Source organism: Narcine bancroftii, chromosome 1 (assembly GCF_036971445.1).
Source record: "Narcine bancroftii isolate sNarBan1 chromosome 1, sNarBan1.hap1, whole genome shotgun sequence".
Taxonomy (NCBI): domain Eukaryota; kingdom Metazoa; phylum Chordata; class Chondrichthyes; order Torpediniformes; family Narcinidae; genus Narcine; species Narcine bancroftii.
In genome coordinates, this window is record NC_091469.1 from 27509216 (window position 1) to 27524852 (window position 15637).

The 15637-nt window shown below is 40.6% G+C and overlaps 1 protein-coding gene across 10 annotated transcripts in view; it reads right to left on the reverse strand.

Annotated features, from left to right (window-relative positions):
* lpar1 (lysophosphatidic acid receptor 1) overlaps positions 1–15637 on the reverse strand; it is a 233373-nt gene that overhangs the window by 203866 nt on the left and 13870 nt on the right. For 2 of the 10 annotated variants that reach the window (XM_069922974.1, XM_069922969.1), the window contains exon 2: positions 2259–2315. The exons of the other annotated variants lie outside the window; for them this stretch is intronic. The gene's annotated coding sequence lies outside the window, so the exon portion shown is untranslated. The remainder of the gene's footprint in view (positions 1–2258; positions 2316–15637) is intronic. 10 annotated transcript variants of the gene reach the window in all.

Below are 15637 nucleotides of genomic sequence, written 5' to 3' on the forward strand. Positions count from 1 at the left end.
TTGGTAAGACTTTTATCAAACCACTCACTGTTAATGTTAACTCTTATGATAATTGAAAAGCAAGAATGTATAGATGGCGTCTTAATGCTACATTACTGAAGAAGGATTTTTATGAACTTATTAAGAGACAGGAATATTTTGTAAAAAAAATCTTCCTTCTACAGACAATAGTTTTTTTGATATGGAATACAATTAAAGCTTACTTGAGGGGACAAATTATTTCTTACACTAAAAATCTTGAGAGAATATATGAAAGAATTAGAAGGTCTAGAGAAGGATGTAACAAAATAGGAAAAGGAAAATCAATAACACAAGAAAAATAGAGAAAATTAGAGAATAAAAAGTTACAATATAATAAATACAAACATACAGAACAGCAAAAAGGATACTAAAAATGAAACAAAAATATTATGAACCAGAAGAACAGGCAGATAAAATGTTATCTTGGCAGGGAAAAAAGCAGAGGAGTCATCCAGAATAATAAATCCCATAGAAACATATAACATAAAATATAAAAGAAATAATACATTTAGACAATACTATATGAAACTATACAAATCAAAATTAGTAGGAGATGAAAATGAAATGGAAGAATTTTTAAACAAATGTTGAACTTACTAAGTTGGAAGAGAGAGAAAAAGGTGACTTAGATGCACCTTTTCCAAGGAAAGAAATAGAGAAAGCTCTGGGTATTTTACAAGCTAATAAGTCCCCTGGGAAAATGGGTCCCTCCTGAGTTCTATAGACAATTTAAATATTTGATGATGCCTCTTTTGATGGATGAATTGGACCAAGAGGTGAAGACCCAAACCCTCCAGTAAACTTTTTTTTAACTGCTATAATTGCAGCGCTTCTGAAGAAAGGTAGAGACCCACTAAAAACCTCATCATACACACCAATATCACTTCTGAGTGTAGACTATAAAGTTCTAGCAAAGCCATCAACTAATAGATTGGGAGGCTTTTGTAAAAGGAAGACATTCTTCAAAAAGACTAGGTAGATTATTCAATATAATACACATGGCAAAATCAAGGTTGAATCAAAACATAACTGTTTAGATGCAGAAAAAGGGATTTGACTGATTAGAATGGTCTTTCTTATACAAAATGTTGGAAAAATTGATGTAGCAGAAAATTCATAAATTGGATAAAAAACTCTTCATCATAAGCCACAAGGTAAAATTATAACTAATAACCAAATTACATCCATTTTTCTCGAGTAGATCGAGTAGACAGGGGTGTCCTCCATCTCCAGCATTATTCATACTAGCTATTGAACTTCTGACAGAGACTACAAGAAGAGATCCGGATATTAAGGGCTTCATAGTTGGACGGGGAGTACATAAAATTAGTTTATTTGCTGATGATGTGCCATTATAGATGTCTGACCCATCTGATTCACTGATAAGATTACAAACAATATTATAAACATATGGAAGAATATCAGGATATAAAATAAATATGGACAAAAGTGAGATAATGCCATTGCAGAATTTTGATTATGAAAGATGCCAAAAAGGCAGTAGATTTAAATAGAGGAAGGATGGAATTAAATATTTATGAATAATGATGATAATTTACAGAACTTATATGAGCTTTATTGTACCCCTCTATTAGAAAAAAATAGAAAAAGATTTACAGAAATGGAAAGATCTGCCGATTACATTTATAGGAAGGGTAAATAGTATAAAAATGAAGACTACAGTATCTCTTCCAACCATTGCCTATTGCACTAACTAAATATTTATTTATTACATAATTGTATAAAACAATTCCTATGGAATAACAAAGTACCAAGAATTGCACTAGAAAAGTTAACATGGGACTAAAAACTGAGAGGATTTAAACCCCCAGATTTTAAGAAGTATTGTCTATCAACACCAGCAAGATTTTTTATCATCTTTCTTTGAAGAAAGATAGTCCCCCTTTGTGGATTTGAATGGGACTGAATTCAATAAAAGAGGAGACAATGAAGGGGTTTATTTATGTGGAATGTCAAGTCAATAACAAAATAAACCAGACAATCCTAATACACAATTAGAATATGGCGAGAATAAAATGAATATATCAGGACAAAAGCAGGTATATCACTGAGGAAACCATTATGTAAAAATGTACCACTGTTTATGAATCTGGATAACAAAATATTGAATTGATGGTATGACAAAAGAGTAAGAGATGTTGATGATTGCTATATGGAAGGATTTCATGTCTTTTGAAGAACTAAGAAATAAATATGGAGTAGTTAATAGGACATACTTCTGCTTTCTCCAGCTAAGATCATTCCTAAAAGATGAGGACCAAACTTGGCTCCACCTGAAATTAGAGAAATGGAATGAATAATTTGGCTTGAGAATACATCTAAATTTATAACCAAGATGTACTATACTCTCCAGAATGAGAGTGCAAAACAAGGTTTACAGAGATCGAGAGACAGAGATGGGAGTCGGATATAGGAGTTACAATAATGAAAAGACATTTTTATGATTGGTGTTTAGATAGCATGACATCAATTATAAATGCAAGATACGTCAACTCCGAAGAGAATGATCTTGCGTTCACCTTAAAATGTTTGGATCCCGTCGAATTGTTTCTATTAAAGGTTCTATGCCCAATACGAAGAGGGCTGGAAGCAATGGACATCTTTGTCTACTAGACCCAGATATTGGGAATGTACAAGATTGGTCACAATTCTAGCCTTTGGTTTATATTAAGTTCAAATCCAATTTATAAAGTTTTCACTCAATCCAAATTTCTCCAATAATTTAAAGAAAAAAAACCCACTCTAATCTATCAAAGGCCTTTTCTGCATCCCAAAGCAACTGCCACACTAAGTTCAACTCTTTTCTAGGCCAAATGAATATTACAGTTTCATTATCAGCTGACTGCCTTTTTTTAACAAATCCAGTTTGATCCACATTTATCAATTTAGACAAATATTTTGCCAATCTATTTACCGAGGCCTTGGCTAGTATTTTATAATCTGTATTTAACAAAGAAATCGGCCGATATAATGTGGTTATAATTACAGTGACCCATGATTCGGAGCCGAACAGGAGTGTGGGTATGACAACGGCTCTGTATACGCTTATCTTTGTGAGGTTTTTCAGTTGGTTGTTTTTCCAGACTCTTTTGTGTAGTCTTCCAAAGGCGCTATTTGCCTTGGCGAGTCTGTTGTCTATCTCATTGTTGATCCTTGCATCTGATGAAATGGTGCAGCCGTGATAGGTAAACAGGTTGACCGTTTTGAGTTTTGTGTGCCCGATGGAGATGTGGGGGGGCTGGTAGTCATGGTGGGGAGCTGGCTGATGGAGGACCTCAGTTTTCTTCAGGCTGACTTCCAGGCCAAACATTTTGGCAGTTTCCGCAAAGCAGGACGTCAAGCGCTGAAGAGCTGGCTCTGAATGGGCAACTAAAGCGGCATCGTCTGCAAAGAGTAGTCTTGGTGTGAGCTTGCAGGCGCCTCATCACCTATGGCTCCTAGAACGCTTCCACCAGCGTTGTCTCCGCTCCATCCTCAACATCCATTGGAGCGCTTTCATCCCTAACGTCGAAGTACTCGAGATGGCAGAGGTCGACAGCATCGAGTCCACGCTGCTGAAGATCCAGCTGCGCTGGGTGGGTCACGTCTCCAAAATGGAGGACCATCGCCTTCCCAAGATCGTGTTATATGGCGAGCTCTCCACTGGCCACCGTGACAGAGGTGCACCAAAGAAAAGGTACAAGGACTGCCTAAAGAAATCTCTTGGTGCCTGCCACATTGACCACCGCCAGTGGGCTGATATCGCCTCAAACCGTGCATCTTGGCGCCTCACAGTTTGGCGGGCAGCAACCTCCTTTGAAGAAAACCGCAGAGCCCACCTCACTGACAAAAGGCAAAGGAGGAAAAACCCAACACCCAACCCCAACCAACCAATTTTCCCCTGCAGCCGCTGCAACCGTGTCTGCCTGTCCCGCATCGGACTTGTCAGCCACAAACAAGCCTGCAGCTGACGTGGACTTTTACCCCCTCCATAAATCTTCGTCCGCGAAGCCAAGCCAAAGAAAGAAGAATTACAGTGATGAATGTGTTATTTTTTTTCTATCTTTTTCTTCTATCTGTAGGGGTTAGGGATGGTGGGAGGTGAAAATTATTTCATATCTATATGTAATTATATTGCAAGTTAATTTGAAAATGTATGAATAACATTTTCCAAACAAAAACTGCCTATATAACAGTTTCAATGGATCCCTATCTTTCTTAGGAATCACCATTATTATTGTTGTTGAGATGGATTCTGGCAAAGTGTACGATCCAACATGCTGATTCAACACCTCCATAAAAAGAGGCATTAATAAGTCCTTAAATTCATTGTAAAATTCCAGTGAAAGCCATTTTCATTGGGGGATTTATTAACATATAGTGAATTCAATGCTTCTTCTATTTCCAATTGAGTAAAGGGAGCATTCAATTCCATCTGTTCAGTGAAATCTAAATGAGGCAAAGGCAATTGTGACAGATAATCATCTATTTTATTAACATCTCTTTGTGATTCTGATTATATAATTTAAAATTAAATAATTTAAAGGCCTCATTAATTTCCTGTGGGTTACAAGAGATCCTACTGGTTTCTGTTTCAATTGCACTGATTGTACAGGAAACCGGTTCTGTTTTCAATTGCCAAGATAGGACTTCATGAGCTCTTTCCCCCAGCTCATAATACCTTTGTCTTGCTCTCATTATTGCTTTTTCTATCTTATATGCTTGCAAGGTATCATATTTGAGCTTTTTACTAATAAGTATCCTTCATTATTGTTCTGAGCTTCTTAACTGTCAAGTCCTTCTCCAAATGATACATTTCTTTTGCCAATTTATCTACCTTGTGTGTTTTTTTTTTAATTTTTGAAGTATAACTAATAATTTGACCCTTAGGTAAGCTGTTAAAGTATCCCATACACTAAATTTATTGGCAATAGAATGACAGTTTCACAAAAAATTTTTATGTCTCCGAATAAAATCACAAAATTCAGATCTTCTCAACAGCTTTGGATTGAAATGCCACCTGTATACCATATCCTTTTGATCAGGCATAGCAATTACTAACAATAGAGGTGAATGGTCTGACAGGATCCTTGCCTGAAACTCAATTTCCATGCAGACTTTCTTGATTGCCAAGGCTTTCTTTGATATCAGAGAAACATAATTGAAGAAAATGCTTCTGACATGTTCAGAGAAATGAGGGGAGTAGTGATAGGGAACAGGATGACTGCTAATATTGTGGTGTTTAAAAATGGATAAACTAAATTACAAGTCATTGAGCTTAAATTTGGTCAAATGTGACTCATAAGGGCTAATAGAATTTAGCTCCCCTTGCAATTCTTGTTTGTTCCTTCATGGGATGTGGACAAGCTCCTACACAGATTCCTTTTTACCAATGAACAAAGAGTTTTTACAAGCTTTCCTTCTCTCCTGTTTACAACAGGAAGAGAGACAATACTTTGCTCAAACCTAATTAAGGAACAAGTAATCATTCTCCCTTTAACATCAGAGTGCCACTTTGTGCAATCTATACTTTGTGCAATCTATACTAGTGGCTTCAAATTACAGACCAACAAAAGCAATACTTACACAATCCCACAAACATTTAGTTCCTAGAATATTTAACTCCATCCCGGATTTGATCCATCTGTTGGTCAACAGCCCAGGTTTCCAGATTGATAGCCCAATAACTTAACCACCATGCAATCACAATACATTCCCCACCTACGTTTCTCAATTTCAGCCAGAAAATTCTATCCGCTAATTTTCCAAGTGTGGTACAAATATAAAATGCTAAGATAGACGTGCTCACCAGCTGCCATTGATTATGAATTTAATTAATAGAAAAAGCCAAAACATTTATTTATTTTAATTTTAAAGATATAGCTCAATAACAGGCCCTTTCCAGCTCATGAGCCCATATATCCATGTGACCAATTAACCTACTATCCCTGTTCACCTTTGGAGGAAATCAAAGCACTTTGGTGGAAACTGGTAGAGGATGTGGGTTTGAAATGTGTGTTGATGAGTCACTGCTCTGTATCCTGTAGATGACATAAACTGCAACTGCTTGACTGGTTGTGGATGGGACATCTGTCAAGCAGACTATGTCCTGTATTATGTCGAGCTTCTTGAATGTTGTTGAAGCTCCAATCATTCGAACAAGCTTTTGTTCACAAAAATAGACTATATTCACAATGAAGAGAAGTCCATTGACATCCTTTGTGTCATATAAATGCATTTCCATCATTGTACAATGTAACATACACCATTTCCACCTCTGTAGCACCTCCCACCTTTATTTTTTGAAAGGCCTCAATGCCCGGTGATGAAAGGACTCTGGAGTGTGGTCCTTCCACACAGTGCCTTCGCGTTGGCTGCACCAAGCCCAAATGCGTCCCTCAGGTTGGAATGTGCCATTTGGCAGCATTCCCTCACCAACATCTCCATGTGATAAAAGACCAACAAGTTTTGGGCAGACCAAAGGGCATCTTTCACCAAGATGATGATCTTCTAGGAGTTCTGAATTTCTACTTCTGCATGTGTCCCTAAGAACAGCCCATAGATCAGAGAGGCCTCTGTCACAGGGATCTATGCTGCTGGGGATGAACCATGAACGATGACAAGGACTCTTGCATCCTTTTCACATGCTCAGCAAATCTGCATTCTGCAAAGAGGTGAGCGACTGTCTCCACTCCAGTGCAGTCATCTCAAGGAGAACGTGTGTTGTGGACAACATTCCTGTGGTATAGAAAAGATCTGACTGGGAGGGGTCCACTCATTGCCAGCCAAGCCAAGTCCAGGTGCTTGCTAGTGAGCACTGGCGGCAAGGCATTCCATTAGGTGACCTAGACTGAAACTCAGGAAACCACCCTACAGTATCCATCAAGTCCTTATCTCTCAGTTGCTGCAGGATGTTCTGTGCTGACCACTGGTATTTGTCTCGAAATACTTTTCCACGAAGGATAGATGGTGTGGCAACATCCAGCTGACTGGGACATTGCATTCTTCGCAACACCCTGCACAGGTGGAACCTCAGCACATAGCGTCACTTGGTGCCCTCATACTTTGGTTCCACGCATAGCCTGAGGTAGCAAAGATGGTCATCAAGATGAGGGCCACATTGGGTACACCCTTGCCCCCATTATCTGGTGATTTGTACACAGTGACCCTTCTGATCCTTTCCATTTTGGATGCCCATATGAACCAGAAGACTGCTCTTATAGCTGCCAGGGCATTAGTGTGGGAGATGGGCCATACTTGCACCATATACAACATTTTTGAGGGCATCTCACATCTGATGAACAGGTTCTTCCCTGTTATTGAGAGGGAGTGCCGCACCCACAGTCCCAATGTCTGATGGACTTTTGCAATAGGCTCTGACCAATTTTTTGTTGCATGCCTCAATCCCTCCAAATCAGATCCCCAACAACTTCAGGTCATCAGACCAGTTACCAAAGAGCATTGCCCACTCTTGTCCTGGTTTACCCTGGTGCCCAATGCAGACTCAAACTGGCCCCAGATGCTTATCAGTCTGGGGATCGACCATGTGTCTGATCAGAAATGGTGATGTTGCCCATCTACTGGAAGACTTTGACCTGACTACCTCCACTGCCTGGGAACATCATTTCTCTTAAGCTCTTGTCCTTCCTGATGGATTCAGCAAAGGGCTCAATGCAGCACACAAGTAAGACTGGAGAAAGCAGACAGCCCTTCCTTACTCCAGACTTGATGGGGAAACCATCTGTTTGCCACCCATTGATTTGGTTTGCACTACAGATGTCCACTTAGAGTGGTTTAATCCAATTTCAGATTCCCTCCCCAAAACCCATTTTGAAGAGCACATTCATCATGTATATTTGCAATATCTAGTGAAAGCCTTCTCCTGGTCTAAGCTGATCAGCTAGGTGTTCACCCTAAACTGCCCTGCATGTGGGCAATGGTAGCTCTGTGTAATGCAAGGGTGTCAGAACCATGCAGGTTTGTTCTGGGTGGATCACAGATTTGACTTGTTTGGTGATGGCTTTGGGTAAGATATTGTAGTCAATGTTTGAGTGGGTCTCCAATTCCTGATATCCTCCTTCTCCCCACTTCTGTTTGATGATGCCCTATCTCATGAAGTCTGAAATATTTCCTGCCAAGAGCATAGTGTTGTATACTTCCAGCAGCTCCGGGACCTCTCAGACCCACTGAGCCACGCACAACTCAACCAGCAGGCCATCACTTCCAGGAGTTTTACTCCACCCAAAAGAATGAATGGAGTCCATCAGCACCCCCAGGGCAATTGTTTGGTCTAGACCAGGGAATGGCAACCTATGGTGCATGCACCAAAAATGGCGCATTGGATAATTAGAAGTGGTGCTTAGAAGGAGGCACGATTAGTGTAGAGAGTGGCATGATAAGTGTAGAAGGAGGCAGGATTAGCATAGACAGAGATCTGATTAACCTAGATGGAGTCTGATCTCTCCCCCCACCAGTGCAACCACCCTCCAACCCTAACCCCCTCCAGCACCAGCACCCCAGTGCCAACCACCCCCCCCCCCCCAGATACAATGAACACATACCTCTTTCTTCTCTGCTCCTTCCACCCTTCCTCCTCCTCCCATTCGCTCTCAACTTATTAAAAGGCTAAAAGCCAAATAAAACATGGTGGTCACTGAGGCCAGCTCTCGTGAGACATCCTTTTTGCTGTTTATTCTGACATAAAACTTTGGCCAACTCCTGGTCTGGACTCTCCCACTTGTCAGCTTCTAAGACATCCATGATAAAGGACAGGAAGTTCCAGGAGGCCATTCTGTTTGTGGCCTTAGAGTACAGTTTCCCCATCTCCCAGATTTGAGTTCATCTAACACTAGTGGTGGCTTCATCCTTGGATGACCAGAGGTTTCTTCCCACTGCTTGCGGTATCGGTTGTCAGTTTCTTCTGTGGGGCCTTTTGGGTTTTCTTTCGTTTCATGTCCATCTGTCACTTTTCCTCCTCAGTTCCCTCCTCCGTTGACTCCTCATGAGGGACCTCTGACCTCATGCATGGGGTTTAAGGATTGGAGGTGGATGTACTTGTGATCTCACTCCCCCTGGTCTCTATCTCTATTGGTGTCCCTATTGCAGTTGTGTTAGAGGGAGTGGTAGTGTTGGCCATTTCCCCTCTTTGAGCCTGAACGTAGGTGGCTACATATTTTGGGCAGGCTCTGTAGAGGTGGCCTACTTCCCCACACTAGTTGCAGCACTTACTGTCTCCACACTTCTTGGTCTGGCAACTTTCCTGCTTGTAGTTCTTGCAGCTGACTACACTGCATTGGACCACCACATATCCAGGTTTCTTGCAGTTCTGGCACACCCTGGGCTATCCAGCATAGACCAGGTACCCATGGTTCCCTCTAATGGGGAACACTGAGAGGGGTGGGTGGATGATAGCCCCTTTGTTGTCACTTGCTAGTCCAGATTCCAGACTTGATGTCCATGCAGCTCATTGTCCCCTTGACATAATGGCTCAGGAAAGTGAGCACATCCACTACTGGCACATGTGGGTTGAACAAGCGCACCATTATCACTTGTTCCTTCTGCTTCGAAAGGGTGATGAGTGGCTGTGCCTTGAACAGCAAGAGTGGAGCTATGTTCCTTTCTCCTAGAAGTCTAGTCTTCAATGTCACATCAAAGTGTCTTTTATCCATGACGTCCTGGAGGCAGTAGATGTGCTTTGCCTCAAATTTGCACTCATTCCATTAAGACCTTCCTGATGAAGAAGTTCTGGGAACATGGAATCCATTCACTCAAGTCCTTCACAGCTGCCCTGACAGAGTTTCATAGTCTTTGTCCTCCCAAGGAGTTTGTTGCTATTGCTATCCTTTTTTTTTAATACATTTTTTTTATTTTTCACACTATGAACCTGTAGAGCTCGTCGAAAGAACCAAAGACTTGTTGATCCAAACCAAGGCTTTTATTAGCAAAAGACAGGAGCTCTTCACAGGTGGTTGACCAGTCCAGAATGATCCGACCTGGCTAGGGACACAACCCTTTAAGGCCCAGACAGTAGGCGTGGCTAAGCTCTCAGCCAATCACTGTAAGCACAGTCATTACACTCTAGATACTGTAACTATATACATTGGTGATAGGTCTGTACTATCACAGAACCATATCAACCAAAATATGTACAAACGTTTCTCATTAAATTTACACAGTGGTCTTTTCTCCCCTTTCCCTCCCTCCCCTCTACCCACACCCCTCCAAAACCCATAAATATTCAACATATACAATACAATAAAACCATAAAACAACATTTTCCCATTGCCATCCTTGAAAGACTGGTGGAGGTGGACTTACTGCTAGAAAGGTGTTAGATTGGTTCCCCCAATCAGTATGGATTCAGTAGGCCAGCTCATACCAGATGATCTCTTCCACTCCTGCATTCCTCCCAGTTGTCTTCCACTCCTTTTCTCTTTCTTCTTGATGCTCAGCTTCTTACAGATCCAGTTGATCAGCACACAGTAGATGAAGTACCTGACCTTAGTCTAAAAGCCAAGGAGGAGAGTGTTCCATCACACTCCTGATGAGTCTTACAGGTGGAGTTGAGAAATTAGTTACTTGTGACTTGCTCTGGCAGCTATTTTATGTACTTGAGTGCTCCAATTCAGTTTCTGGTCAATAGCAATGCTTAGGATATTGAAAGCAGGGGATTCAGTGCTGGTAATACCTTTGAATGTCAGCTATTGAGTAGCTGTGGTTTCTTGCTGGATATTATCATAGTGCGTGTTTCTACTGGAACACCTCGTATCACCCCGCATCACAGCGGATTTTTGTCCCCCACATCACTGCGTATTTTACGACTACCCGAACTGTTTCTACTGAGCGATAAATACGCGGTGAAGCGGGGTGATGCGGGGCGACGCGAGGTGACCAGGAAGTCACGTATTTTAAGATCACATATCAAGTCATTTTGTTTTCCATCCAAAATGCCCTTCACCATCATTTCCTGCCATTTTGTGATCAAGAATCGCTGAAGATCAAATGTCCAGTTGATACTGTCCGACATATTCCAACGAAGAAACGAAAAAGTTATTATAACGACAGACAAGCTTGATATTTGTCCAGGGAAATTACTCCAATTTAACGATACACAAAGGAACAGCGGAGGCGATATGAACGCAGTATAGCTAGCTAGTAGGTAGCTTATGCAGTATATATACGCAATAAGATAATGCGCTGTGCCGGTGCGTGCATGCGATGATCAATTGAAAACCGCGGGCGAAAAATCGTGAATTCGTTACTCGCTGTGTTTCTACTGAAAAATCGTCCCTTGCATCACCGCGCATCGACCACCTCAAAAGGTGGACGACGGAGCATCTCTTATCACCGTGCATCGGCCACTACCCGATGTGTTTCTACTGAAGAAAAATTCTAGGTGTTATCTTGCATCACCGCGCATCACCGCGCATCACCTCGCATTGGCCCGAATTTTCATCGTTCAGTAGAAACACGGCCATTGCCTAGCACTTGTGTGACATGAATGTTACTTGCCACCTATCAACCCAAGCCAGGATATTGTCCAGGTCTTGCTGCATTTGGTTGTGGACACATTATCTGATAAGTCGTGGATGGTGCTAAACATTGTATCCTTATTGCTGGCCTTACAATTGAAGGAAAATCATTGATGAGTCAGCTGAAGTTGTTTGGACTGAGGACACTACCCTGAGGAACTCCGGCAGAGAGGTCCTGTGGCTGAGTTAGTTGTTTTCCAATCACCATAACCAGATCTTTTTGTGCTGAGTGTAATTCCATCCAGCAGAGAATTTCCTTCTCCCCTCCCCCCCACCCTCCCCCACTCCCCAATCCAAATCCCAGTGTATCAGTCATTAATGTTGGATCTAGCAGTCACTCCTTTTATGGATGACCATTCAATATGGATAATGCAGGATTGTGAAGCACATCAGACGGTAGACATAGCAATGTGGCTAGAAATGCTGCGTTTGCATAACTCCAGTGACCAGGGTTTGATCTTGGCCTCAGCTATTGCCCATGAGGATTCTACATGTTCTCTGTAACCGAGTGTTTTTTTTCCCCCTGGGTGCTCCTTTATTCTAACGGTATGCAATTTTGTGGGTTAAGTAGGTGCTGAAAATTGCCCCTCAAGTGGTTGGGTGGCAGGAGAACAAGGGACCAATGAAAGGAAAAACAGTTTGACAGAAATGAGAATGGGATTGATGAGAATGCTCTAAGAGTTAGCATAGATTTAATAGGCCAAAAGGTCTATGACAGAGAACTATAAAGAGCTTTCAGATGATCTGAGACCACTTTACAAATACAAATATTTATTCCTCAATTAAAAATTCCTCAACCTGGATATATCTAACTCTTTAATGATTGCCTGAATAAGGCATTTAGAAATATTAGAGATCCCATTTTTGTTCCATTGAACCAGTACATAGATTAAAAAGTGATTAGCTCAAATGAGCTCATATGTTTTGTCAAATCAGTAGGTATTAAAGAATGACCAAAAGGGCATCAAGGTTCAGGGAGGCAGCTGGCCATGTGCAACAGTGGCTATCCATGAAAAAAATTAGGAAATTTCAAGGATGGAAGTGATCTGTCACAGGAGGTCACAGAAATGGCCTTGGTGGTATTTTCATTTTAAATTCATGGCATTGCTTCACCAGTAGCTGAGTAGCAAAAACCCCATCATGATTCAAACACAGGCTGACAGCTCTTCGGCTGGGTTAAACTTGACTAAATTATAAATGAAGCAAGTCTGTCACCTGAGGTAGTGGAAAAGAATTTTGTGGAATGTTTGCCTTATCAGGTCTGATAAAGAAAACGTTACGTAATGCTCCAGTCTTTTACATGTAGTACCCTGTTTTTTTTAGAAGGAGCATGGATATTGTGGCCACAAAAGAGACACGATGGAGAATGCGGGACATTATATCAGTTGGATATTGGTCACGAGCACACTGAAGAAGTCTGAGAAGGAGATTTCAAGAAAGCAAATATAAGGCATTTGACTTCTACTACATCACCAACCTCATTGTGCTTAGTCTAGATTTTGACCTTTACAGAAAACAGAAAAGCCCACTATGTTGTGGCGATTTGTATAAACCTACTCAACAAATTAAACCTTCCTTTACTCACATCCATAACCCTCTATTTTTCTTGCATCCATTTGCCTGTCTAAGAATCTTTTAAATGTTCCTATTGTACCAGCCTCCATCACCAGTCCGGCAATGCATTCTAGGCACCCACTACTATGTGTAAAAAAAAACCTACCCCTGTTGGCTCCCCTGAACTTTACTCCCCTCAACTTGTACAGATGTCCTCTGGTCTGGTGTTTGATACTCTCACCCTGGGGGGAAAACTACTGCCCGTCTATGCCTCTCAAAATCTTTTAGACCTCTATTAAGTCATTTCTTAACCTTTCTCGCCCCAAAGAAAAAAGCCTCATCTCTGGTAGTCTTGCCTTAGAAGAACATGTTCTCCCATCCTAGTAAATCTCCTCTGCACCCTCTTTATAGATTCCACATCCTTCCAGTAATAAGGCGACCAGAACTGAACACAGTATTCCAAGTGTGTTCTAACCAGAGTTCTATAGAGCTGAAACATTACCTCATGAGTCTTGAACTCAATCCCTTGACTAATGAAGGCCGACATACCATAAACCTTCTGAACTACCGTATCATCCTGTGTTGCAGCCTTGAGAAATCTATGAATTTGGACCACAAGGTCCCTCTGTTCTTCCACACTGTTAAGAATCATGCCATAACTATATATTCTGCCTTCAAGTTTGACCCTCCAAAAAGCATCACTTTAAAGTCCTAGTAAATCTCTCCTAGGAGAGTGTCTTTCACGCTAATGTATGAAGATAGATAACCTGTGACTCATGAATTTAAACACAGTAGTAGGGGAATAGAACATTACTCAATTGAGTCCAACTTCCACTGTAAACATAGGAAAACATGACTATTTGTGGACTCAACAATTAATGAAGGCCATGAAGGTCAAAGATTGATAAATTGTGTCTCCATTTTGTAAATGTACCAAAAGGCTTGTCAAAAGCCCATTGTCATGGAAACAAAATTTTATAACTGTGTTCCATTAAATTCTCTAAACATCCTATTCTTAATGACATCTTTACAGAAACGTGCTCCATTTCCTACACCTTACCTGGAGTGTATCTACTAACTGTTTATAATAAATACTTCTGCCACTGTTTTAAAATGACATAAGTGTTTTTTTCTGCATCCCAGACTAGCTGAAAAAAAAGTAAATCTATTGAGCAAAGTGCTTGCAATTGGCAGCGCCATGTGGCATTCAAATGACTGATGGCTCACTCAGGGTAAAATCCAAATAAATGTTGGCAAAACATGCGACCAGAGTTGTAGACAATGGCTCAGGCTTCAAATTAGAATTGAAGTAACAGAAAACAAAAAAGAAATTAAGAACAGTATCACAGATCCCCTTTCTTGCCATCTATGCCTCTCTTTAAACACAAACATACATACCTGATGTGGCATCCATACCAGAGGCAGGATTCCTCTGTTCACAGGAGTTTAAAACTCCAAATTACAAATAAGCTGCATCAATTGACTATCACTGTTGAACTAATTTTTTTTAATTTTGTAAACCAAATCAGCCTTTGCTAACCAGAATCAATTTAATACTTCACCCAGCATATGGGCTTGAGGAGTTTCTGTCAGCTGTTTCATTAATCCAGACCATCTAAAAACAAAACAAATTTCACATTCAATTGCCCTGAGTTATTCCTGAACTTTTTGCCCATGTAAAAAAAATTCCCCCCCCCCCCCAAACCACTTGGAGAAAATACCAAATATTCCCTGATGTATTTTTACCAGTAAGGTTTGTTGGTTAAAATAGGATTCTCAAAGTTATTCAGAGATGAGTGCTCCTTTATATTTGTTTAATACTGGTCTATCACTCTTGGTTAAGATTGGAATAAGGTCAGTAGTTCTCTGTTAAATGTGCTCATCAATCAAAGGCTAACACAATCACCTAATTGTGTTGCATAACACAAGCACCTAATAGCTTGAATATGCCTGAGATTGTCTGATCTCAGAAGCTAAGCAGGCTTAGGAGTGGTCAGTACATGAGGGGGTGCTGTCGGTTTCTGTGAGGGGTGCTATGGTGGACAAAAAGTTAAAGAATTTCATGAATATTACATTCTAAATCTAGTATTATGCTCCAATAATGGAACCTTTATCTCCAACCTTTACCTTTACTCACATTAAAGTTATCATTATTCCTCCCTGTGAGGTCCAGTTAATCTTATTGCATCACCAGAAAGACATCTTAACAGACTAAACCACAGCTATAAGTGAAAATTTCCTCATGTATGATTAAAACCTGAAGGACCACTTCAATAAAAATTATTTGAACAAATTATATAAATCATTGTGCTCCACATTTTATGCATTAGATCAGTTCTGAAGTGCCAGTTTTATGGATTTATATGCAAATGACAGCACAAAATCAAGACACCCACATTAGTGTTTATGCTCTATTGACACCTCTCCCCATCCTTCCTTTATCAGCATGACCTTATTTTGTTAGCCATCTTTCACGTTAAACAACTAGCCATTAAATGCATTAAAACCATTCACCTCATCCACTCCTTGAG